The sequence below is a fragment of the Lissotriton helveticus genome, chromosome 1_1, assembly GCF_964261635.1.
Source record: "Lissotriton helveticus chromosome 1_1, aLisHel1.1, whole genome shotgun sequence".
NCBI classification, from domain to species: domain Eukaryota; kingdom Metazoa; phylum Chordata; class Amphibia; order Caudata; family Salamandridae; genus Lissotriton; species Lissotriton helveticus.
Window position 1 is genome coordinate 1,366,777,569 of NC_136057.1, and position 23,504 is coordinate 1,366,801,072.

Here is a 23,504-nt window from a genome sequence, read left to right on the forward strand (position 1 = left end):
CTGAGTGATGCTGTGGTGGTGCTGTGGTGGTGCAGAGTGATGCTGGGATGGCGCTGAGTGATGCTGTGGTGGTGCTGAGTGGTGCTGTGGTGGTGCTGAGTGATGCTGTGGTGGTGCTGAGTGGTGCTGTGGTGGTGCTGAGTGATGCTGTGGTGGGGCTGAGTGATGCTGTGGTGGTGCTGAGTGGTGCTGTGGTGGTGCTGAGTGATAATGTGGTGGTGCTGAGTGATAATGTGGTGGTGCTGAGTGATGCTGTGGTCATGCTGAGTGGTGCTGTGGTGGTGCTGAGTGATAATGTGGTGGTGCTGAGTGATAATGTGGTGGTGCTGTGGTGGTGCTGAGTGATGCTGGGGTGGCGCTGAGTGATGCTGTGGTGGTGCTGAGTGGTGCTGTGGTGGTGCTGAGTGGTGCTGTGGTGGTGCTGAGTGATGCTGTGGTGGTGCTGAGTGATGCTGTGGTGGTGTTGAGTGGTGCTGTGGTGGTGTTGAGTGGTGCTGTGGTGGTGTTGAGTGGTGCTGTGGTGGTGCTGAGTGATAATGTGGTGGTGCTGAGTGATAATGTGGTGGTGCTGTGGTGGTGCTGAGTGATGCTGGGGTGGCGCTGAGTGATGTTGTGGTGGTGCTGGGTGGTGCTGTGGTGGTGCTGAGTGATGCTGTGGTGGTGCTGAGTGGTGCTGTGGTGGTGCTGAGTGGTGCTGAGTGGTGCTGTGGTGGTGCTGAGTGGTGCTGTGGTGGTGCTGAGTGATAATGTGGTGGTGCTGAGTGATGCTGTGGTGGTGCTGAGTGATGCTGTGGTGGTGCTGAGTGATGCCAAATAAGATCAATAGTACTGCGATGTCGCTTTCTGTGATGTCACTTCTTCTGACGCAATATGCAATTAGGGGGGCCTCGCATCTTCCCTTTCGCCCGGGGCCTCAGTCTAAGGCCTAGGACCAGCCCTGCCTTGAGGGAACTAGTGCTACAGGAAGAAGTATGGCCAAAGACTGAGAATAGATTAAAGAGACTGTTGACAAGAGTTAAGAGACCATAGACAATTAGGAAAGTAAGTGAGTTAGAGGAACAAGAAAACCTAGATCTGCAAGATGCTAGTGATTAGCACTTATACTTGATTACTTGTAAAAGATCCAAAGGAAGGAGAAAGTCAAATCACAAGTATTCAGGTCTTGACTAGACATACTAGGCAAATATTGACATTGAATACCTGTGGCTTGTGCAGGTAAGAGCCGTGGGGCTGGATGGGAGGATTCCGACAGACGATGAGGGAAAATTAGATTTAGGGCAATAGTCAGAGGACTATAGGGCTCTTGGGCATCCAGCTGACATACAATAAAAAATCACAATAAATAATAAAGAAATGCATATGGGTAGATTTTCGCGCGCCGCAGAAGGTGTTTTGTATCTTTTTATACCCATACCTAGGCTTTCGCTGGTTGGACTTTTTTCTAGACAGTTGTTGTAGTTCTAGTCTTTCTTTTCCTTGCCTCTTCCTATTGGTGCATGTTCCACACCTCATTTGGAATGTTACCCAAGTATTTATGTGACGTCACTCCAGCTGTACTGCGGTGGCTCGTCAGTTTCCTTCTGATCCGTCACAAGCTCGTTAGTAATAAAACTGAAGCAGAAATCATCCTTTCGTCTCTGCTTCTTTGTCACTACAACAGTATAGTGCGTAAGAAGTTTTACGTCTAATTCCTTGACATTTTCTGTCCCACTAAATCGTCTATTTTTAAATGTAATCATTTCAATATGTTCACGTGCTTTTGGTCGCAAAAGGGTAGTGTGCCTCGCTTTCGGAATTCGAGTAGAGAAGATTAATGCGTACTTGACCTCGTAACAGCAGTAGGAAAATACTGATACCTTGCCTGGGTATGACATGGCCGCCACACTGCGCAAGCTCGTTAAGTAGCGGGAGTCGTGAGAGTGGCACGTGCGTCAAGACACGACGAGCAGTGCGCGAGCGTTTTCGAGTAAAGGCGGGAACTTTTGTGAGTGCGGCATTTCCTCAGGCGAGGCTTTTCTTCTTAAAAAATAGATTTATTCGAGCTTATGCCTAATATCTCTGTTGTTCCTCACTTGTGTTACTGTTTGTTGCCGGCAAAATATCTTCCTTTTTAGCACTTTAAATGATGTTGTTATATGTAATTGTAGTTCCTGGTACCCCGTCCATACAAGCGACGCAATGTAGTTCAATAGTCTATTGAGCTTTTTTCTTTCATTTTATAATTGTTAAATATAACATGTTTAAACGATGGACTTTTAAAATATTAATCGTGTGAGGTATTTAAAGGAGGGGAGGGGGTTACAGGTTTTGGTACGGCGACTTAGCTTTGAGCGGTGCTGAGGATGAATACTGTCGTTCGAGCGTTGTACACTTTGGGTTTTAAATGATATGGAATATCTGGAACGTTTTTGGGTTTAAATAAAGACATTTTGAAAACAAATGCCAGACATTTGGGGTTTGAATGAGGGACATTTTGGTGTTGAATGAGCGACACTGCATTATTAAAGTAGATGATGGGGTTTAAACGAAGGGCTTAACGTTTGTAAATGTAATTTATCTTTCAATGCTAGTACTAAAGCTACAGAAAATGTGTCATATTAAAATTAATTTGCATTATGCTATGCTAGGTTCAGCTACTCTACTGTATGTAAACAATGTGTGTTTACATTGAGAGCAAGCACACATTAGACTGCAACCGAAGCTCAGAAATAGAGTGGAAAGTTCTAGATCTTCAAACAATGAATCAATCAATCAGGGGTTTGTTAAGCGTGCTACTCGCCCGTGATAGTCTCAAGGCCCTAGGTATGTGTGTGTGTGTGTGTGTGTGTGTGGGGGGGGGGGGGGGGGGTGCAGCTCTGTTCAGTCGAAAAGCCAGGTCTTGAGGGCCTTCCTGAAGGTGTTCAGGGTGGGGGGGGGAGTCTGATGCCTGCCGGGAGCTCTTTCCAGGTTATGGCTGCAATGTGTGAGAAGGTTCTTTCGCCTGCTCTGGCTCTGTGGAAAGCGAGGGGTTTTGGCCAGTTCGAGGTTAGTAGATCGGAGGTTCCTTTTGGGTATTTATTAATTTTTATTTTACAGGTTTTATATAGCACTGGCTAGACCCAGAGGTATCAGAGTGCTTCACAGGTGCCTTATCAAGATTCCAAGAGTTGATCAAAAACATAGTATATACAATACAATAAAAACAGATTTCCGTAGAGGTCTGATAAATATGGTCACTACAAAAGCATATAAATTTGCATATAAAGTGGCTGGTGAGGGGAACATGCTTCAGGGCTGAGCTGTGGGCGAGGTAGAAATTTGTCAAAGTATAGGCGAGGTGAACAACAGATTGGGGGGATTGTTAAAAAAAAAACATAGCATAAACGATAGGATAACAACAAACGTTTCATTGAGGTCTAGTAGACATATACATAACAATAGCAGGTACATATACGCAGGGCCGGCGCTAGGCATGGGCAGCGTGGGCAGCTGCCCAGGGCCTTGCACTCAGCCCACCAGCATGGGGCCCGAACCGATCGTGTGCCCTGTTGGTTCCCTGTCTCCTTGCAATTAGGGTCTATGGGAGGGGTCCCCTCTTTGGGCCTCTCAGGGATGGTGTCTGGAGGCCTAGTGGAGGGAGACGCTTCCTTGTCCCAATTGCAAGAAGACCCATTCAGAGACACCGCGGGAGGCCCATTGTACAGGATTTTAGCGCCCCCACAGTGTTAACTCATAGCCCACAAGCAATTCTTACACCTATCAGGCTGGAGGTGTGAGAATTGCTTGTGGGCTGGTAGTTAAAACTGTGTGGGCGGTAAAATCCTGCACAATGGGCCTCCCGCGGTGTCTCTGAATAGTTTCCTTGCAAGGGGTCACTTAAGTAAATTAGAGGGGCCTCACGCATTCCCTTAAGTAAATTAGAGGGGCCTCGGGCATTCACTTTTGGCCCAGGGCCTCGCAAATCATAGAACAGGTCCTGTATATACGTATAAAGTGGTAGGTGGGGGGAACAAGCTTCCGGGGAGGTGGAAGTAGGATGGGGAGATAGGTGAAGGGGAGGGAATGAAGTAGAGGAGGGTGGGGTCGGAGAAGGTCAGTGGTCTGATTAAGGACATCAGTATGTGCCTAGGAGGTGTAGTTTCAGGTCTTTTTTGAAGGCACTGTAGGAGGGGTTGCAGCACAATTCTTTTGGAAGGGCATTCCAGATGATCGGTGCGTTTCCAGAGAAGGCGCGAGATTTTGTGGTTTTCTTTTTGAATAAGGGGGGGATGAGGAGGAGGGAGTTTGTGCTCCTCACCGTTCTGGCGCAGCCCGCTTTATTACGTTTGTTCACGAGGTACAGCGGGGCATTCTGGTGTAAGGCTTTGAGTGTGATGAATGCTGTCTTATAGGAGGAGCTACATTCAGCTGGAAGCCAGTTAAGAGCCTTCAGGGGTGAGGAGATGTGTTCAAAACGTTTATAGCCAGTGATAAGCCTGGCTGCTTGGTGGAGCACCGATCTGAGTGGGGCAAGGTGGACTTTGGGGGTTCCTGCCTAGGATAGCGTTCCCATAGTCAATTTTTTAGAGTACCAGGGATTTGACGAAACATTTGAAATCTTTGGGAGGGATGAGGGGTTTTATTTTCTTCAGGTGGCGGAGAGTGAAAAGAGCTCCTTTAGCTGAGGTCTTTATGTGGTCGTTGAGGGTAAGATTTTTGTCAACGGTGATACCAAGGGATTTCGCTAAGTGTTAGGAGACTTTAGTGAACTCTTACCACGACTTGTACAGGAACAGGTAGTTGCTGGGTCCCAACCCCACCTCAAGGATACTCAGAGTCCGTTAAGATAACTTGACCCTAAAGGAACCCCATGGGGGAGAGGGGAAGTGGATAAAATAATAAAGAATAGAAGAGACTGCTTGGGAATTGTTCGTTCAGCTTCTCTTGCCTCCCTGGTTGACAGGTGGTTTTCCTAGAAGTCCTGACACATGTCAAAAGAAAGAGAGATTAAGCATTCATCATACTCTTAACTATGATTCTTAACCAGTATTCTTTCTAACTTCTTACTTAAGTTTCCCAGAGCCCCAGCTTCTCTTCTTCGTCTTATTCTATTTTCAACTAGCTTCTTCTTAATTCTGTTAACTGTAAATACACCTTCATTAACTTCTTATGTTCTCTCATTGAACCACTACTATTCTTGACTTTCTCACTATTCTTACCCTTTTTAGAATTAAGTAGCTTTTAACTTGTATTCTTCTTGTAAACTTCCTTTCTGGATTTGTGTGTGTCACTATATTCCTTCACTAGGTTCTTCAGTTCGAATATGTCTACTGAGGTAAATATTGTTCTGTGAAGATTCTCTACTCCAGTTTATACATTATTCCATAACCTTTTAAACAACTCAGGACTTCCTTTAACTTGGATTCTTCTACTCGTTTTGCCTTCAAATCTTCTCCATAATGCTCATTTATTCTCAACCTTACACAATTCTAATATCACTTATCTGTCTCTTTTTGCAGATTCTTCGAATCTGGTGTGCCAAGCCGCTCAACAACTGACAAGAAATGCTTGAAGATTTAGGTGAGCGTAATGTAGCTCTTCTTTTGTTCTCAGACGCTGGTATTTTCTTTAGGGACAAAAAGGAGAAGGGGAAAAATTGAAGGGGAAGAATTCCGACTAAGCGGATGAGTATTGGGAAACGCGACGCAAGGAACAAGAGGAAATATAGTATAGGAAAAGGGAGCTTGAAATCTTCGGTCTGTCTCTTCTCGGAACTCTAGTGAAGTGCGCAATTGAATTCTAGTGCGCGCCTCACCTAGAGTCTTACACCTGCGAGATCGCTAAACAACTAGACCGCCGACTCCTCTCTCGTCGTCGGCGGCCATCTTGGAATTCCGCTCGTGTACTAAAAGTCTCCAACAGCGGTTCCAAGTTGGGTTTTTGTTATTAGACCAGCGGGATCTTGATTTTTTAGGCACAAACAATGTGGTTTTGTTCGGCCCGAGATTTGGAAGCCCTGACACTAAGTTGGACAAAGAGTGGGAGCAGTTGAGCGCATTAAAGTCAGAGATCCAGTTTTGTATGGGAAGTCCGTTGTTTTTAGGGAAGAAGAGGGTGATTTCAGTTTTCTTGGGGTTGAGTCTGAGATGGTTGGTGTGAAACCAGTGTTGGATCTTGTTTAAGGTGTGGTTAAGATGAAGTACATCAGCGTCGGACCTAATCTTATAGTAAAGTTGTGTGTTGTCGGCATAGAGGTGGTAGTTAATTCCATCTTGCTTCAAGATGAGCGCAAGAGGTTCCATAAAGAGGTTAAAGAGTGAAGGGGAGAGAATCGAGCCTTGGGGGACACCCAGGGTGAGGTGACCGGAGAGGGGTTAGATAGACAGTTGTTCAGTTTGACTTGTTGTGTTCTGTGTTGGAGAAAAGAGGTGAACCATTTAAGGACCTGGCCGTTAAGGCCTGATTGAGTTAAGAAGGTAGTTGTGGTTGACTGTATCAAAGGCAGCCGAGAGGTCAAGGAGAATGAGTAAGCAGGCTTCACCGTTGTCAAGGGAAGAGTGGATGTGGAAGTTGATTCTGTCGTTGAGGTATTTGGGTCCTGTGTTTTGCAGGCTTTTGCAGGAGTGGGTGAGGATCTTGAAGGTGACTCTCTTCTCCACTGGGAGCCAGTGGAGTGTCCGCAGGTGTTGGCTGATGTGTTGGTGCCGGGGGTGCGGTGTTCTGTATCATCTGGAGTTTTCGGAGTAGGGACTTGTTCATGCCGGCGTATAGTGCTTTACCATGGTCCAGTCTGCTGGTGATGAGTGCTTGGGTGACTGTCTTTCTGGACTCCGGGGGAACCATTTGAAGGTCTTGCAGAGGGTGTTGAAGCAGTTCGAGGTGACGGTGTTGACCTGTCAGATCATGGGGAGGGATGAGTCAAGTACGATGCAAAGGTTTTTGGTGTGATCCAGGGGGGTTGGTGGGCTTCCGAGGGCTGTCGGCCACCAGGTGTTGTCTCATGCTGAAGGGGTGGTTCCGAGTACGAGGACTTCTGTTTTCTGTGCGTTGAGTTTGAGGCAGCTGTTGGTCATCCGGATGGCGACCTCCTGCATTCCTTTCTGGAAGTTGAGTCTGGCGGTGGCGGGGTCTTTGGTGAGGGAGAGGATGAGCTGGGTAGCGTAGGAGACGATGTTGAGGTCCTGTTGTTGGATGATGGCGGCGAGGGGGGCCAAAGGAGAAGTTGAAGAGGGGCGGGCTCAGCGATGAACCCTCTGGGACTCCGCAGGTGATTTCCGTGGAGTCTGAGAGAAGGGCGGTGGTCTAATTATTTGGCTTCTTCTATTGAGGAATGATCGGATCAAGTGTAGGGCTGTTCCTTGTATTCCGACGTCGCGTAGTCTGGCGACGAATGTGCGGTGTGAAACGGTGTTGAAGGCTGCTGATAGGTCGAGTAGGATGAGGGCTGCGGAGTGGCCATGGTCTAGGAGGGTGCAGATGTCATCTGTGGCGGCGAGTAGGGCGGTCTCTGTCCTGTGGTTGCTTCGGAAAGCTGGATTGGGACGAGTCGAGGATGGCATTGTCTTCGATGAATCGAGTCAGTTCCTTGTTGACTTATTTTCTCCGCAACTTTGGCCTCGTAGGGGAGGAGCGAGATGGGCCAGTAGTTTTTGAGGTCGATGAGGTCGGCTTTCGGCTTCTTGAGCAGGGGCCTGACTTGTGCGTGTTTCAGTCATCTGGGAAGGTGCCTGTTTCGAGGGTGGTGTTGATGGTGCGTTGTAGTTTTGGTGTGATGGTGGTGGCAGCTCTGTGGTAGAGGTGTGGGGGCAGGGGTTGGAAGGGGCCCCTGAGTGGATACCTTTCATGGTAGATGTTGTGTCTTCGACTGTGATTGGCGTCCAGGTGGGGATGGGCTGGCTGTGGCGTGTGGTGGCGGGTCGATGAAGTTGTCGTAAATGTTTTTGATCTTGAGGTGGAAGTAAGTTCCTAGCTTGTCGCAGAGGTCTTGGGATGGGGTGATGTCTATGGCTTCGCTGCGAGGGTTGGTGAATTCCTGGATGACAGCAAAGAGTTCCTTGGAGTTGGGAAGTTGGCGAGGTTTTTGGTGTGGATGAATGTCCTCTTGGTTCTGATTCGGTGGTGGTAGTCGGGCATGGCGCCCTTGTAGGTGGTGTCGTTTTCAGGTGTCTTTGTGTTTCTTCAGGTCTTCTCTAGGCGCCTGCAGGTACGTCTGGCTTCTTGGAGGTGGGTTGTGAACCAGACAGCTTTTCTGGGGCACTGTTTGTGGTTCTCCTTCATTTAGTTATTCAGGAGGTGATATTATGGTAAAACACGCTGCTTTATATTCCTTCAAGATTAAGCCTGAAGGCTGCTTTCCATAGCTACCAGTAGGATAGCTTTCAACAAGGTTATCTTTAACCTCATACATCATAAGGGTCATGTGGACTGGTACAAGGTGCCCACTTTAATTAGTGGACAGCATATAACAGGCCACCTTCTCCCAGTTCCCAGTTGGCATAGCTTTGTGTGAAATTCATCTTCTGACTCTTCAGTGTCTTTCGCGCTTGTCTGAGCAGGAATTGCTCGTAGTCCGGATTTGCTAAATGGGCGAAGTGAGCTGCGAGGAACGCTTTCAGTGTGGTTTAGGTGTGTGGAGGACCTGCTTCTTGTACCTTCTTGGATAGTTTGTGGACAGCAGCACCTCCTAGGTGTAGGAGCATTGGTCGTTGCATGTCTTCTTCAAATGCCACTGCAGTAAAGTATGTCTTCAGATGATCTACCTACATTGCCCACTTGGCAGTTTGAGAGGAATGGTGCGCCTGCAACTACAAAAGGTTTGATTATGGGTATGGACGTCTGTGTGCCGGCATTCAGCACTTGTTCTGCCTAGTGATAGCGCGGTGTCCTCCTAAGTTCTGTTCGGGCTTAGCGTTGCAGTCATAGGTTACTTGCAGGTGTGGGCGGTGCACTTGACTAGCTTGATGGTTGCTCTTACCACCTCTTGTCCACTGTGGATTTTGCGTGGGCGAGGCCTCTGTGCTGTTTTCTGTCTTTTGGGGTATGCGTATGGTGTTTGTTGGCTGCTGCCTCATGGATACCAGGCTCATAGGGATGGAGGCTTGAAGTTTCCTTATCCCCCAGACTTTTGGGGAATCCAAAAACGGTGCTAGTTGAGCACATGTCTTGAGACGGGCATAGGGATGCAGTGTGGGTGGTGGGCTATGAGCTGCAGGACCGCTAAAACTGCTGCCGAAACTTACTGGGATCAAGTGTAGTCGATGGGTGGCGCTATGCCGGTACCAGCGACATTGTTTTCTGCTTGCAGAGCCGAGCTTGCCCTGCACTGTGTCGCAGTTGGCGGATCCCGCCCTGTGTCCCCAGTGGTCGTGTTCCTGGGCCCATATGCATCAGTGCCGGGAAACGTGGGTAGGCTGTGTGCAGCACTGTGGCGCTCAATGCAGGACATACACTCTTGATTGGGTTCTAGCACGGGACTGCCTCAGCGCAGCCATGCCAGTTTATACTTGCGGTCAGATGATCACAGGCATGGTCAGGCCAGAGTGTGTACAGGGACACCCCTGCGTGTCCTGCCCCATTACAGTTCTCATCTTTCCGTTTTGCGTTAGTTAGTTTAAGTCCCTTCTGCCTGTGATTATTAGTACTAAAATGCCCTTAGGGGTGAATATAGCACTTTATAAATACAAAAACCGGTGTATCCGTTGATATAGTCTTCTTTTGCTTAGTGATGTCTGGATTGTGCACTTCTGTACAGCGCTGAAATTCATTTCTGATTAGTGTGTATTGTGATGTGGGTATTTGTCTGATTCTCAGTGAATTCGGCATTGTAGCCCTGCAGTGGCCCTTATTGTGCAGTGTTAATCCCACCGGAATGCATTGGACAGTGTTAATCACGCCGGTATGCATTGGACGTGCTTGCAGTATAGTCCCTAGTGAACCAGTAGTATTTGGTGAGTGGCTTTGGCTCCTATTAAATGCATTTATGGGCCGCATGTTCAAAGGGATTATGCATGCGTAAAAGCTACAGTGTGCCAAGTAGCATGCACTATATATATAAAAGTGTAAAAAATGCATGTTTCATTGGAGAGGGGATGTTCTAAAGGGTATTCTCTCCAAGTATCATTGCTTTGTAATTCTTTCCATGATTGTCAGGGCATCCTGATGTTCTGTATTAAAGAGTGTTAGCAGTGAAGAACTTTGTTATCTGGGTGTTGACTACCTTTTCAGCTAGCCTGGCACAGAGAGACAATAGGGATATTGCACCGTTGCTTAAAACAGAAGTGTGAAAGGAAGGTTTCTTCAATAGAGGGATTATACAAGTCCTTTTTACAATCTATGGGGAGTGAGCCAGACAAAAGTGAAGAGTTCACTAACTCAAATCAACACAGGCTATTGCAGACCCATTAAATTAAGCATACTGTAGTTTCCTCCTCAGCATGGGTTTCCCACAAAGGACTTTGCCACACATGGCCCTTAGTATTACACAAGTTTATTCGTCTGTGTGTAGTTGAGAATTTGGCATTCTAAACCAGTCTTCATTGCATCCCACTCTAAAACTTAAGTCACCATTCTAGGGAGTCTCTCAGGAGCCAAAAGGGCTCCATCATTTCTAGCTCTCAAGACACTATATCTCCGCCTCTGTTAAATAGAAAATTAATTTTGGTTTTACAAAATTGACATATATTACATGTACAATTGAATATTTTCAATCAGTCTTTTTGATGCTTTAATTGTTTTACCTGATCTTGTTCTTGGAAACTGGGAACTGTCACCATCAATGTCCAGGATGTGCGTCAACGGTGCAGAGGCAACAGCATTTACTGATGTTTCAGACCCAGTCTCTCCTACAACAGTTAGATCTGATCAACCATTAGTTAAGTGTCTGAAATGAGAAGAGTCTCTGGTAATAAACTTAGCAGGGCGCTGGGCCATCGCCATGTGATCTTTAGTAGACACCACTTGAAAAGGTTCTGTGTCAAATGGAGCATCAGATTTATTTCTCTGCATTTGATATGAAAGAATGGGATCTCCTTTCTTAAAGACCTTATTTTTTTGCATGTCGTGTTTTGTCAGCATACGCTTTCATCTTTTGTTTGTTAACCAAGTTCTTCTCATGAGTTGCTGTCTCATCTTTTTTCTCCGATTGGTCCATTGAGGTAACTCGGCGTTCATTGCTCTCTCAAACATCAATGTTGTGGGACGTTCACATGTGGTCGAGTGATTTGTTGAACGATAAGTTCTCAAGGTAGAATTCCATACTGTTTTCAAAACGAGCTTCTCAAGAATAGCAGGCTGCAATGCTAACTTTAGCGTACTCCAAAAAAGCTCAACGAGTCTGTTAGCCTGCGGCCACAAAGGTCTGCTATTCGGATGATTAATATATTCAGATGCTCCAAGAAATCTTGAAACTATTGACTGTTAAAAAGCAGGCCATTTCCAGAATTCGCTATGGCTGGAACACCCCATGTCTCAAAGAGGCCATCTAATCTTTCAATGACTCGTTCTTTAGTAGTAGATTAAAGAACTTCAGTTTATGGAAATTGTGAGTATTCGTCCATAATCAACAGCAGGTGATGTCCATTGTTGAGTGGACTGAAAAAGTAAATGCAGATTCTCGACCCTCGTAAAATAAATCCTTCCCGAGTTATGAACACGTCATCTTTGACCATTTCGTATTTTTGATATTCACCATCACTGGTGAGCTTTCGAGTTTGTAGGTTTCTATGTTTTATGTGTAATTATGTCATTTAACTTTAACATGCCACTATTATGGCTCGCAGCAGTGATAATCTAGGCTAACGAAATGGCAGCTGGTGTGTTTGATTTTACAATTAAGGTTATTTAGGCCTCAGCTGTCTTGGATGGAGGGTGGTGACCTTGTGTAGACACTCTGGAAAAATAGTCAGCAGTGTTCTGATCCTTCCCTGGATGATGCACAATGGTGTAATTGTACTCTTGCAACCATAGTCCCCATCTTTCATTTTGGCCTTTGGTTTCCGTACAGGAATACATGTAAATGTTCACAAGCCTATACCACAGCTAAGCTGTCCTTTTCAGGTTATGTGTAAGCGCGTTCTGTTTGGGACAAACTTCTACTTGCATGTACCACAATATACATTTGGGTGTCAGCTGTGCTGTGCAAGGATAGTGCCTAACCCGGCTGGGCCAGCGTCAACAACCTCCTCTGTATGAAACTTTGGATTGAAATATGCCATTTCAGTTGCGTTCGCAATGGCTTGTTTAATTTTTTATAAAGCTTTTCTCACATTCATGTGACCAATGAAATGAAAAATTATTTTTCATCAAGTATTGCAACGGAGCACTTACAGTGGCAAAGTCTTGTATGTATTTGGAACAGTAACTGGCCATGCCAAGAAATGAATGCACCATAGAAACATCTTTTGGGGGATCAGCATTTGACATTGCTTGTACTTTAGCAGGATATGGTGTCATACCCCCATCAGAAAAGATATGGCCTAAGAATGTTGGCTTTATTTTATAGAATTCACACTTGTCTGCATTCAAGGTCAAACCTGCTTCGTCAAGTAAACAACATACTTCTGTAAGAGCATTATCATGTTCAATTCAAAATAATCTTTATCAGTAGTGATATAATGACCATAAAAGCTAAATCAAAACATCACGAATCTTAAAATAGTTAAATTAGTAAAATACCTTGAAATCACCGGCATTTCAGACAGTAAAATAAAACTAAATGAGTCCCTCATCGAATCCCTCATGCGCTTTACAGCTTAAAAATAAATATCTTCTGACAATGTTTGCAGAAATAAAAAGGCTGGGTGAACCTGTATAAAACCACGCTTGTTAAGAAGGGGAATTAAATATACCTTTCTCTGAACTTCATACATTTTGCAAAATAGAACAAAATGCATGGTGTACTGCATAGAGCTTTGGTCGCAGCCACAAGGTGCTAGGGAGGAAGACTCATGCCACCCCCAAGAAACACTAAAAGCTGAGGTAGCAAATTTGATCTAAATCTGGTTAGCAGGAAACGAGCATGATGAGACGTTACCACAGTAAGGGTAGGGCTCTGTGTAGGGACCGTTTTTCAATAATAAATACTTCTGCCCGAAACCTTCTAGGGAGCTTCTGTTTCCCTAGATAACATTTTGCTTCTTAAAAAAATATCTTTCAGCCAACCACGATCAGCTTTTATAATTCTATCTGTATAAGTAAACAGATCCTCCCTCCCCAAGGCATGGAGCTCTTTATAGATATACTTAATCCAGGGAATTCGCAAAGCAAAATCAAGGAATAAGCAATCTTTTACAATCTCCCTATTCAGTTCGCTCTTTTTGCCCATAAGTCAACCCAGCATAAGAGAGGGCAGACGGCAATGGTGTCACTAACATAGTTAGACCCCACCTCTTCATACACTATATAGGTGGGGTTATTTTGAGTAACACAGAGCAATCATTATAAAAACTTGTTTTCCACTACTCGGAGAGTGTTGAGCCTGACATACCCCCAAATCTCACTCCCTTAAGTCATTTTAGATACGGTTTTAGCTCAGTACACTTGTAGCAGGGCATTAACTGGCCTGCTCAACAGTCTTGATAAAAAAAACAAAGTGCATCAATAGACCTATTGGTCACAAACACCTCATCAGTAAACAGCTTTGTCCAACATAAGCTAGTGTCAAATAGTATTCCTAGGTATGGAAATGCTTTGACCTGAGTAAGAGCACGGGCCCTATCTTATAAGATAAAGTTTAAGTATTTCTACGGCCAACTACCATAATGTGCGACTTGCTAATATTCGTACTCGGGTCCAGCTCATCCATACATTTCAAAAACTCATTAATAAGGGATTGCAGACCCTTGGCTGATTTGGCCATTAAAACAGTATCTGCATACAGTAACAAGCAGTGCCCACCCATAAGCTGCTGCCAATCGATTTTTTTATCCTCTAAAATCTGTTTAAAAAGGGGCTAAAATCCACTGTTGAAGGACACCCCTGACAGTTTTAACCCCTTCGCTGCTTCTGACGGCCAACGGCCGTCACGCGCACTACCTCCGTAGTGCTGCGCAAGTCCGTTGGCTGTTGCGGCCCCGCCCTCTGCGCTACACTGCCGCACCGCAGCGGAATTGCCGTCGCGGTTAAGCGGTTAAAGCTCTCGGTACAACAGGAGCCAGCCATGTCAATGCATATGTGTATAGCTCCTAGCTCCTTCACTGTCCTTTTTAGGCACTACTACTATGGGAGAAACCCATGGCGTTAGACCAGGAGAACACCCAATAATATCATGCTTAAGTAACGAATCAAGTTCTTTCTCAACAGCTTCTTGCAAAAGAAAAGCAATTTTTCTGTCTTTGAGCAACAGGACTGACGTCCTCATTAATATGCAACTTTACTTTCATAGTCTTAAGCTTTCCGAAGCCATGAAATAACAAAGAGGACTGACTTACTATTTTGTGGTAAGCATTCATGTTGCAATTTACAGAGATCAGTCCCATATCAGGGGCTGTGCTGAAACTGAGTAGACAGGCACTAGAAGCTGTGCCTTGAAGCACATGAATGGGTGGTTGCACCTTTGTTTTCTTGTGTTTCATTGTCGCTATATATGAACCTTGACTTTTTAAGGGCGTTGATGCAGCCCATGTATACACATTGGTGTACAATGGTGTAAGTTGCTGCAATGGAGATATTTCATTATATTTCTCCTCAGGATTTATGTTAATCGATGTACCACTGTCCATAATGAAAGATAATGAACAACCATTTATTTTCAGTGTAATTTTCGGACAATGTTTGAATGACTGTGGTGCTGTGTCACATCGATCTTTCTTTGACTTACATTTGTTTTTACAAGTGGCTAAACCAACACGTGCACCTTTTTCTGAGGTAAACATCGACATGGCCCAGTAATTTTCATTACTTTCACTTGATACTGATACAGAAGGACCTTTTTACGCTGATTTAGATGATGATCAACTTCGTTCAGTGTCGATTTGTCTTAACTGATGTTGCCGCTTGGCCTTGTCGGTGTTCGTCAAATGTTGCTTATGGACCCTTCTGGTGGCCATTTTCTTTTCGCACCGTGACACATTTGCTTTTTCCTTTGCTTTGCAAACCATCACATAATGGTTCTCCTTTCCACAGCCTTTACATATCTGTCTAAGAGCGGGACATTTACTTTTGTGTGGAAGCAAAAATACACATCTAAAACAGAACTTCTTTTTACATTTAGACAACACTTTGTGTCCTTCATTCTTTTGTTTTGGCTTACTTTTCACACTCACGTCTGATTCATTCTGGGCAGTTACGGACTCCATGTCAGCAGCGTGTCTATCAGCAGGCTTTACAGCTCTGGTGCCATTAACATTCACTCCAGACTAGGAGTTTCTCTCAGCATTCATCTTTTAAATGAATCTGACAAGCATCCGTCAATACCTCTCAGATGCATAGCTTATTCATCATTAAATTAACCGCTTCCATGCTCATGACGGAGCCGCTCCGTCATGAGCATCGGTTGAGCTGTGCTCATGACGGAACGGTTCCGTCATGGCCCGCTCGGCGCACCTGCGCGGCGCGAATTCCGCGCCTGCGCTGGACGTTCCATTGAGCGGGCGGGGCCATGACGGAACCGCTCTGTCATGAGCGCAGCTCAACCGCGGCTCGTGACGGAGCGGCTACGTCACGAGCATGCGAGCGCCGCTCGGCCCCCCCCCCGCCGCAGCGAAGGGGTTAATTGAACTTACAATGTCTGATGAGTGTGTTGATTCTCTGCACAAATTCATCAGTGGTATCACCAACATTTGGACGTTCTTGGTTAAGTATGTTTCGTTCGTAATCAACATGTAGCATTGAATTAAACTTGAGATTCAGCACTTCTTTAATCTGATGATATGTGACTTCTTTATCAGTTCGGAGCATTTTCTCTATGAATTTGGACTTCTACACCATCACCAGAAAGAATTTGAGATACTTCATAATCTGTTCGTTATCAGTCTCTTAAAGTGCATCTATGAAATCATCAAATGTCTCTATCCAAGCAGTCCATCTGTGGTATTGGGTTTCGTCAGATCTACATACTCTGCGAAAGACTCTCGAACACCATAGAATAGAAGTTGGCACGGAAACTGGAAATGCAAAAGACAAGTTTATTAAGACCCCATGGGGTGGTGGTACATTCCTACAGCACCCTTCGGTAATGCAAGAAGTATCACACCAGACATCGGTGTGTGACCTCTTTTATACAGTTTAGACAGTAATAAAAAGGTAGGCGGTATACTTTTGCACAGTTTAGATACATATAAGGACATTTTAGAAACACAGCCAACATGTGGGAGGAGTTTAGTACCACTGGTCAGTTTTAGAGAACATTCCTAAGAGGTGACCACTCATTAATCTAAATGTTCGAGTACGCATGCGTGAGCTTGACCAGTGCTAAAAATAGCCTGTTGCTGGGCAAATTAAATGGTCATTGGTACAAAGAAAGGACAAAAGGGCATGCTGACCACGAGGCCGCATGTTCATTGAAATGGAAGCCAGGAAATACAAAATGGCCCCCGCAAGTATGGTCAATTTAAACACGAAAGTTCGTGTAGCTGAGCTAAATGCTAACCTAGTCACTGCCAAATTACGACACATCTATCACCAATATTTTGCTCTTTGGCGGTATCAAAACCGTGGTGGTGGTTCAGGGAAACAGCAGTGTTGTAATCATTTCTTGGTGTCGCTGACATTGAGGGTGGAGCTCTCTCTGACTCACTCGGCTGTTTATCTTGAAACTGTTCATGTGAGCACCTTGAGATGTGCTGGCCTCTGGAGCCGTGACTTTTGGAAAGACTACCTCGATCTTGCCCTCCATTTGAAAAGCTTTTTTTCACTATTCCAAAGATATCTGCGACTGTTCTGATTGTAGCCCACTGCTATGCTCCTGTTCCGATCACCTTCCTGGCCCTTCAGTCGGCTTGACAAGACCCACCAGCCCTTTAAGCACCAACCCTGCGGCTTGTGGCGACTGGCGCTGATGTTGTACCGGCTCACTTTACTCAGGTTCTGGTGAGTAAATACCTGTTTTATCCTTTGGTGGCTCTTTGCACACTCTTTGTCTTAATTGTAGCGTTATCTTGCAATACATGATTATTATTAGCTGCGCTTTGAAATCCTGGTTGTATCTGCCTTCAGCGTTAATGCTCTGTATTATGTATAACTGTATCTTGCGTAGCAGCAGGGTACCTGGTCTGACCAGCAGGTTCTCAGTCATCAATATGTAAATTTATTTGCAAAGCTTTTATTGTTTCTAACTTCTTTAAAGCGGCTGGAGTTGCACTTTAACTCCACATGGGTTAGGCATTGGTTCCGTACTTCGACTGCAACACACGTGGCACAGCAAACTCTCTGGTAGAACACTGTTGATCTTCAGGTTACTTATCCCCCTACCTCGTCGCCAGTTGTAGCGTCCTCCCAGCCTGGGGGCCCGCACAGGACTACGCCTCGCTCTGAGCTTAGTATTCCAAGCTTTAATTTGTCTGTGTGTCGCTGCAAACTCAACATTCTACACCAGTCTTCAGTGCATCCCAAGCAGTTACTTTTGTCACGTTCTACGGAGTCAAGCAAGAGCCAAAAGGGTTCCATTATTTCTAACTCGCAAGACACTACACATATAGCTAGAAAAAGATTGTCTGGAGAGTCACATTTATTGGATTTCATGTCTTGAGGGCAGCTCTTGGGAGATTGAACTGAATTCAGAAAGCATCTCAACAGGATTTAATGTCATAGCTAAAGTGGACCATGCCTATTAAGAATGATTTCAATTTTCTGTCAAGGGATAAAGCAATCATATTACGTATGTCCCTTTTATATCCTCTGAGGAGGAAAATTAGTATGGAATGTCACAAAGGTAACAATGGTAATCACTGCTATTTAATGTGTGTATCATCCCACTGTTTATGATCATCAGTGCCATAGATCTGAAATACTACTCACCACAGATGGTACCCAAGCTGTATTTGCGTATAAAACTACCAAACATGATTTTCTATTCCTAAGGAAAGGCCTAAATGAAATTTCTTTTAGGATGAACAGTAGTGGTCTCAACCTTAATGGAGCAAAGACACTGAGGTGCTTCTTATGGATTCAAGCCAAAAGTTACAGAATAGAGAAAAGCATCCTAAGTCTCCCAATCTTTTTGGGACTCTGACATTCTTTCATAAAACTTGGGATGCTGAGCTTAGGTTTGAGTCCCATACTGCGTTGGTAGTTCAAGCAGCATTTTTCCGACTTCAGAAGTTAATAAAGACATTGACGTGCGGTACAAAGTAGCTTCACAAAAGCAATTCTGCATTAAGAATTAACTCCAAATTGACTGCTAGTGCTCAGGCTCCCACAGAATCAAATAATACATCTAGATTGTATTCAAAACATGGCAACAAGACCTGTTCATAGCATGAAGAAGATTGACCTTAGTTTTAGAACTGGTTAAATAATTGTATTGATTTCTAGCGCAAACCTACATTGTCTTTAAAATGTCATGTTGAGTTTTCAGGCTCTATATTAACAAAAGTAAGTAGTACCACCAGAAAAAATGCTCAGAGAGCGATTTCTGCGGGATGGTTCACTATCAAAGAGAAGAAAGTCCTTCTTTGTTTATTAGTAACCCCTCACTCACCGACCTAGTCGGTGACATGCTTCATCATCGGGGCCACCTTGATGGCCGAGTGCCATCAAGGTGTGCTTCAACACCTGAACTACAGTGGAGCTGGTATGTGAGTGATGAATGTGAAAAAGAAGTAAGTGAGTTAAAAATTGTCCTGGTATGACTTGTATGAAAAAACTTTATTCTTAAGACTACTGGACAATAGTAAAATATAAGTGTCGATACAATTAAAGGTATAGTTATGACCAAGTGTATCTGGAGAGTATGTGGTGGGTCTACATGTTTCAAACCGTAATAGGAATTTCCGGTTTTTCTTCAGGACCAGATCAAGGAAAAGGGTGGTCAGGGTACACTAACACCCTGCCGTGCCTGCATTTCCTTGTGCCTTGGCATCAAAATTCGTGGTGCCAGGCGAGAGAACAAAAAGAGATATAACCCGGTGGTGGTTTACCTGAAAAAGACTCCTAATGAAGGGTCATAGGGCAGCACGGGATGAGGGAGGGGAGGCCTGGGTTAAAAAACATATTAGTTTTGCAGGTCAAAGGAAACAGTGTACTTATGTGTTCCCTCCATGCGCCCGTATAGATACCTAACCCAGGGGACTAGGAGTATTGTTCCGTCCACTTCGGTGGATAAAATCCCTTAACTCTCTCCTATTGTTTATGTCATGCCGAGTTTTCAGGCTCCTCAAGGGAGCTGCCTTAGTGGGAAATGCTTAGTGGTTCTTGCCTTCTTCACAACCTTTGCTCAAGCCATATATGCTGCCTACATATTCATAGAACCCAACTCTGACGAAAGGGGGACCACAGATTTGTTGTCATTGGGAAAAAGATTTTCACTCCAGTGCTTAATTTGAGCCGATGGTTTCCGGTGCTCAGCACCGGCACTTAATAGTTAACACTGGTGCTATTCATGAGCACCATTTAAGGAAACATTAATTAAGGGGAGAATAAGTGATTTGCCCAGCATCACTGGGTGTTGAGCCGACACCGAGACCTGAACCTGGTTCCCCAGCTTCAAAGTCTGCAGCTCTGGCCATTATGCCACATCCTCTACCACTTTCATAGTTGGCAATTGGTTCTGTTTCAGGCGGCGCTAACAGGAGACATGGGCTGGTGTATACTGCCTCCTGACGAGAGCACCGGCACTTACGTTTTTTCAAGCTAACTACTGTGTAACTCTTTGCTGCAAGACCGACAGGAAAACCAAACTGCTAGTTTTTTGGAAAGACCTGATAATGTTTTTTTCCAAACATTAACCATTCTTCTGTATTTTCAATAGCATGTTGCTTTCAGAGTTTCTTTTATAGCAGTACTTGTGTAAATGTATGTATTTGTCATTGATCTTGGCGTTTTTGGACAATTTAGTGTGTGTTGTTTAAAATACATACATAAATAAAATACACACGGAATAAGGTTGCAGTAAACATCCCCGCTATTTATTTATTTCTTTGTTAGTAATAAGGGACAGAATAGGTGTCAAACAGGGGCTAACAAGCCTCCAAGCACCCACTGCCCAACATTTTGGCCCTCTTAACTTCTCTTAGGATTCCCAAGTAAAGAGTGGAGGCACTGGAAACTCACATAGTCTGCATGTGTTTCATAGAGGCGTATCAGGGTAGACTAGATTCGATTAATTGCTTTCAGGGAACTGAGGGTAGAGAATGCATCAATACCCTCTCACTGGCACTTGCTATTTGCGATGACACAATAATCCTGTCACATCCACTGTTATCGTTACTCTGCCTTGCTAATTGGCAAAAAATGCCCCTATATCATCTGCATGAATAATGTACTTACATGTGCCAATGTTTATGCCTTCTATCAACAGCCAAATCACATTCCCCTCCTAGCATAGTGGTAAATGTAATTCTACAAAGGGATTCCATACTTCTATACTTTCCCTTATGGGAAAGTATAGAAGTGTTCCTCCAGACTACGTGTGTCTCCTACGAAGGAGGTGTTTCATCCTCTTGCAAGGCGGAATATCGTTATTTATGAAGAAAGTTTATTTTTTTGATGTGAGAAGAAAAAAAAAAAAAAAGGGACAACGTTGATCGGAAACCATGATGCAAACTATTGGCATTTTTATGAAAACAGTTTTGTAATGTTTTGAATCTAAACACATTTAAATTCAATAATTTTTTCAAGTAAAATGCAATATGGGAGTTGTAGTAATCAGAGGAGGTTCGGGAGGTTGAAAGTGGCGCAGGTGATAATTACGCGGTGATTAGGGGGTAGGCTGTTAAATGGGAGGAGTGAAAGCAGTTTAAAAACAGACGAGAAAAGGGAGGTGGAGATTTTTGGGTGAGATGGTGAACGGAGGAGGTTTGTTGGTCGGCGGGTATGTGGGCGGGAGTTGGGGGGCAGCGGGGCGGGACGAGGAAAGAGAAATGGGCTGTCACGATGGGATGAGAGGAAAAGGAAGGTTTGGTTATGAAAGCGTTAATGGGGAAGGAAGCAACTGTAGGAACGAGCAGTTGGGAAATCACAGTAATTTTTTACCGAGTGTAACTACGTCGAATAATGTTAGTAGCAAGTGAGAACATTGAGCTTTAAATGAGTGACTAAGGGTTACTGAGTTGAGAAGTGTTAGTAATATATTCAGAGATAACGAATAGCTGAGCCTGTGATGTAAAAAAAATGTTGCTATAACTAATTGTTTGTTTACATTTTGATGAAATGTTTTTTAATTATTGATCAATTGTCATTTACAGTTTCCCCTGACGAAGGGCCCCTTTAGGCCCGAAATGCATTGGGTTTGAATAAAGTGCTGCACATGAATTTGGCTTAAGTCGTGTTCTTGATGAAAGGTTCGGATGGACAAACAGGAACATTAGAAACCTGGGAAATTGCCGCAATTCCTTGCATGCGGAGTGGAATGTTGCTGAATATAAGAGTGATGATAAAAAGGACTGAAAAACAGATGGTTAAAAAGCGATTTAAAAATGAAGACAGTAATGAAAATATGTTGCTATAAGCAATTCGCCATGCCAGTGGTCAGGGGTAGAAGGTTACCCCTAATGTTGGAGTTCAGTTTTAGACGCGTGTCTGTTGGGCTGGACACGACACCATTGAGCACGCCATGTTAAAAAAGGATTTCGATAAAATCGGAGGAACTAAAAAAAGAAAAAAACAAGGTGTCGCAACCGGGTGATATGCAATGTTCATGTTCAAAATGCCCTACCGGTTAGCACCCTATAAAAATAATGAACTATATGAAATATTTTGGCAAGTGTGTGTTTCATCCTCTTGCAAGGCGGAATATCGTTATTTATGAAGAAAGTTTATTTTTTTGATGTGAGAAGAAAAAAAAAAAAGGACAACGTTGATCGGAAACCATGATGCAAACTATTGGCATTTTTATAAAAACAGTTTTGTAATGTTTTGAATCTAAACACATTCAAATTCAATAATTTTTTCAAGTAAAATGCAATATGGGAGTTGTAGTAATCAGAGGAGGCTCGGGAGGTTGAAAGTGGCGCAGGTGATAATTACGCGGTGATTAGGGGGTAGGCTGTTAAATGGGAGGAGTGAAAGCAGTTTAAAAACAGACGAGAAAAGGGAGGTGGAGATTTTTTGGTGAGATGGTGAACGGAGGAGGTTTGTTGGTCGGCGGGTATGTGGGCGGGAGTTGGGGGGCAGCGGGGCGGGACGAGGAAAGAGAAATGGGCTGTCACGATGGGATGAGAGGAAAAGGAAGGTTTGGTTATGAAAGCGTTAATGGGGAAGGAAGCAACTGTAGGAACGAGCAGTTGGGAAATCACAGTAATTTTTTACCGAGTGTAACTACGTCGAATAATGTTAGTAGCAAGTGAGAACATTGAGCTTTCAATAGAGTGACTGAGGGTTACTGAGTTGAGAAGTGTTAGTAATATATTCAGAGATTACGAATAGCTGAGCCTGTGATGTAAAAAAATGTTGCTATAACTAATTGTTTGTTTACATTTTGATGAAATGGTTTTTAATTATTGATCAATTGTCATTTACAGTTTCCCCTGACGAAGGGCCCCTTTAGGCCCGAAATGCATTGGGTTTGAATAAACTGCTGCACATGAATTTGGCTTAAGTCGTGTTCTTGATGAAAGATTCGGATGGACAAACAGGAACATTAGAAACCTGGGAAATTGCCGCAATTCCTTGCATGCTTAGTGGAATGTTGCTGAATATAAGAGTGATGACAAAAAAGACTGAAAAACAGATGGTTAAAAAGCGATTTAAAAATGAAGACAGTAATGAAAATATGTTGCTATAAGCAATTCGCAGTGCCAGTGGTCAGGGGTAGAAGGTTACCCCTAATGTTGGAGTTCTCCTACGAAGGACTCTTGGTGGCATACTTCATCATCAGGGTATTCCCGCCCGCTGCAGGACGGGGCATGCTACGACCTACGACTACGTGGGAGCACTGGTTATGAAAAACAATACTATGTGTGGTGTAGAAGTGTGAGTGGAAGGGTCAGAAGTGAGTGAATGGTAAAAAATAAAAAAAATACCTGGCTCAGTGGACAAAATAAATGTTGATGTTCCTTTGAGCTGGTATCGTTAAAAGTGGGGAATGAGATAGAGATACTATGCTTTAATGAGCAGTGTCTCCTGTGTCGACATGTTTCAAAGCCCTCCCCTGGCTTCTCATCAGCACCTAGAAGAGATCCCTTCTACACTCGAATCAATACAACTGTGTATTTACATATAATCCTTACTATGTGGTGCACATGAATTTAACATGCACGGTATACTATAACCCAGTAGGTATATTGCTGAATGGGTTTCTTATATCGCCCAGAAAATGCCCCATGAGCCTTCAAAACGGGAGGGAAGGGGTACCTATAGTCACACAAATATCAAGATTACCACGGAGCCGCGGCAAGGCAGTGTCCTTGTGAGGAGGTAACTTTGATATTTGTGTGACTATAGGTACCCCTTCC

General features: G+C 44.2%; 1 protein-coding gene across 6 annotated transcripts in view; it reads left to right on the forward strand.

The window, feature by feature from the left end:
- The first annotated feature begins 1,550 nt into the window (after positions 1–1,550).
- Positions 1,551–23,504, forward strand: part of DMC1 (DNA meiotic recombinase 1) — a 1,265,506-nt gene continuing 1,243,552 nt past the window's right edge. Inside the window, exons 1-2 of one of the 6 annotated variants that reach the window (XM_078683618.1) lie at positions 1,551–1,664; positions 5,478–5,538. The gene's annotated coding sequence lies outside the window, so the exon portion shown is untranslated. Of the gene's footprint in view, positions 1,669–1,827; positions 2,006–2,969; positions 3,025–5,477; positions 5,539–23,504 lie in introns of those variants that run through there. The other 5 variants (XM_078683629.1, XM_078683640.1, XM_078683613.1 and 2 more) reach the window with 5 other exon arrangements.